Source organism: Suncus etruscus, chromosome 20 (assembly GCF_024139225.1).
Source record: "Suncus etruscus isolate mSunEtr1 chromosome 20, mSunEtr1.pri.cur, whole genome shotgun sequence".
Taxonomy (NCBI): domain Eukaryota; kingdom Metazoa; phylum Chordata; class Mammalia; order Eulipotyphla; family Soricidae; genus Suncus; species Suncus etruscus.
The window spans coordinates 14,396,212-14,399,563 of record NC_064867.1 but is presented as its reverse complement, the minus strand read 5'-3'; the positions used below and the strand labels follow the sequence as shown (position 1 = coordinate 14,399,563).

The following is a 3,352-nucleotide window of genomic DNA, read 5'->3' as shown; positions in this document are numbered from 1 at the left end:
TTCTATATAGATTTAATGCAATCCCTATCCAAATCCAGACACAATTCTTTAAAGAAATAGAACAATCAATCACAAAATTCATCTGGAACCACAAAAGAGCCAGGATAGCCAAACACATACTGAAAAACAAGAAGCTGGGAGGCATCTCCTTACCTAACTTGAAACTATACTATAAAGCCATAGTAATTAAAACAGCATGGTACTGGAACAGAGACAGGACCTCAGACCAGTGGATCAGAACAGAATTTCCAGACATAAACCCCCAGATATACAGCCAACTAATATTTGATAAAAGAGGCAAGAACCTGAAATGGAACAAAGAAAGCCTATTCAACAAATGTTGTTGGTACAACTGGAAGACCACATGTACGAAAGTGAAAATTGACCCATATCTCACTCCTTATACAAAAGTCAACTCAAAATGGATCAAAGACCTTGAAATCAGACCTGAATCTATAAACTTTATCGAGAATAAAATAGGCAGAACACTCGAAGACCTATATATCAAAAGGGTCTTTGAGAACGGAGCACCAATGGCAAGAACGTTAGCATCAAATATAAACAAATGGGACTACATCAAACTAAAAAGCTTCTGCATGGCAAAAGAAACCCTACTTAACGCAAGAAGACAGCTAACAGAATGGGAAAAAATCTTTTCACTTGACATATCAGATAAAGGGCTGATATCTAGAACATACAAAGCACTCAGAAAGCTGAGCCCCTCAAAACCAAATAAAGCCATAAAAAATGGGGAGATGAAATGAATAGACACTTCTCTGAGGAAGACAGAAGGATGGCCAACAAACACATGAAAACATGCTCACCTTCACTCATCATCAGGGAGATCCAAATCAAGACAACAATGAGATACCACCTCACACCAGTGAGGTTGGCTCACATCAAAAATAATGGAAACAACCTTTGTTGGCGAGGATGCGGTATGAAAGGAACTCTCATCCACTGCTGGTGGGAATGCCCCCTAGTCCAACATCTATGGAGAAAAGTCTGGAGAGTGCTCAAAGAACTCAGAATTGAGCTGACATTTGACCCAGCAATTGCTCTCCTAGGCATATACCCCCAAGATGGAAGGACATTCATTCCAAAATACGTGTGCACCCCACTATTTATCGCAGCACTCAGTATAATAGCCAAATCTTGGAACCAACCTCGATGTCCAACAACAGATGAATGGATCATTAAGATGTGGTACATATATACAATGGAATATTACATGGCAGACAGAAATGATACAATCACAGACTTTGCAGCAACGTGGATGGACCTAGATCATGTTATGTTAAACGAAGTAAGTCAGAAGACAAAAGAAAAACACAGAATGGTAGCACTATTCTGAAACACCTAGAACACATATTTTATACACAACTAATACCTAACAATCAAATAACAGGGTAGAAACTCCGAACACTGTAATAGTCAACATATACGTTGGAGCAGTGTCCAAAATACATGAAAAAGGAACAATGCAAACTCTTGAGTACACATTATACCACAAAGAAAACGACAACAGAAACGGCAGCATAGAGAGAACAGGTATGTAATCAGACTTCTACAACAAAGGCTCACAATAATCCCTTAGAGTTCATATACAGGAACACAAGTATAGAACACCAAGGGAAATCACGGACTGCAATGGCAACATACCATAACACTACCTTTTAATGCCTTTATCTTACTATATCTTAAATAACCTCTCAGCTTTTCTGTCCACAGGCGCCGTTGGATACAAATGCAGACAAACTAAGGTGGCAACTCGGGATACCACACGAGATACCATACTTTGCACGCACTACGTGATGGCCACGAGAAAACTCTTTAACATACACTTTATCTCTAGGTAATACCTTCATTTAGGAATTGAAGCACGTGACCAGTCAGACCACCGAAGCAGTACCTGAGACGTACAGAATTAAACTACAGGTTCTATTCTTCGAACACTTTCAATCAAACCAGCATTCCCTTTCTATTCTCTCCTCTCTTCTCACTACTTTTTTTTTTTTCTATTCTGCTCTTTACTTTTTTGCCTTTCTCTTCCCCTTTTCTCTCTAAGGTATTTTCTCTTTTCTCTCCCTTCATACCCTTCCCATATACCTTCCCCTTTCTCCCCTCCGGAAATCCAACTATCCCTTCACCCCTCAATCCCATCCAGATCTCCCACCATATTAAAACTCTTCACCCTCAGTCCTTATTCTATTAGGCATCAAGATCGACCTCCTACCCAACGAACCAGTACCCAGCACCCAGGCGATGGGACACCCAGATAAACCCACACTTCGTCTCCTGCAAGAAAAGACAGCCAACTCCCCTGTGGACTCATGCTGCGAGGCCCTCCCTACCAACTCCCCCTAACGCGGACTGTTCCTTGAAACCAGGTCTAGGTCCAAAAGTATCCCCAATGCAAGAACTCTTCCAAGACCTCCCTGCCGCAAATTTTTACCAAGTTAAAAGCTATTTTTAATATATTTTCCTTAGTTGAAAGAAATCTAATACATATTTTATAATTTTTATAAATATTACATATATTTGAAAATATATCATATTCATATATATGAATATATTATATTATTCTGTATTTAATATATATTTTCTCAGCTGAAAGGAATTTTTCATATATTCTGGATATAATATTATTAAATATTTGCATTGTAATATTTTTTCTCATTCTGAAAATTGTTTCATCACTTTCTTAATGTCTCTTTAATGAAGATAAGCCCTTTTATATTTAATTAATGATTTTTGTGATCTTTAAAGTTTTATGTACTGCTAAAGAAATCTTTGTTTTGATTCTTTTCTGCTTCATACGCATGATGATCAGGTTTTCATACGCCTGTGTGATATGTGCCTCCCTTCAATCTTGTTACCACGTCGGCACATGACCCTTCTGACATTAAAAAAAAAAAAAGAAATATTTGTTTCATGGGGTCAAATGGGCATTTATTTGCCTTGCATTCAGCCAACTCGGGACTGACCCGGGTTCGGTCCCCTTCCCTTCTGCTTGATCCTTGGCATCCCATATGGTCACCTAAGCCTGCCAGGAGCGATTTATGAGCACAGAGCCAGGAGTAACTTCTTAGCGCCGCCGCTTGTTCCCCACCCCAAAGACTAAGAAAAGAATCCTTTGCTTCTTCCATCATTACATTTGCTCTCTGCAGAAGCTTTACTGTTTTATTGTTAACACATACACTTATAAACTGTCTAAATTGTTTTTTGCATGGTATGTGAAGTAGGGTTCAAACTTTAGTTTGAATTTTAATTTATTTAAGTGTTACATTTTTCTATTTTATTAATTCCTGTAATATAATTTATCAGTAAATATATTTTAAAATTATCCTTT

General features: G+C 38.1%; 1 non-coding gene across 1 annotated transcript; it reads left to right on the top strand.

Moving 5' to 3' along the window:
- The first annotated feature begins 2,801 nt into the window (after positions 1-2,801).
- Positions 2,802-2,905, top strand: LOC125998507 (small nucleolar RNA U13). Its single transcript, XR_007492058.1, has one exon. It is a non-coding gene; the product is annotated as a small nucleolar RNA U13 (small nucleolar RNA).
- The last annotated feature ends 447 nt before the right edge of the window (positions 2,906-3,352 follow it).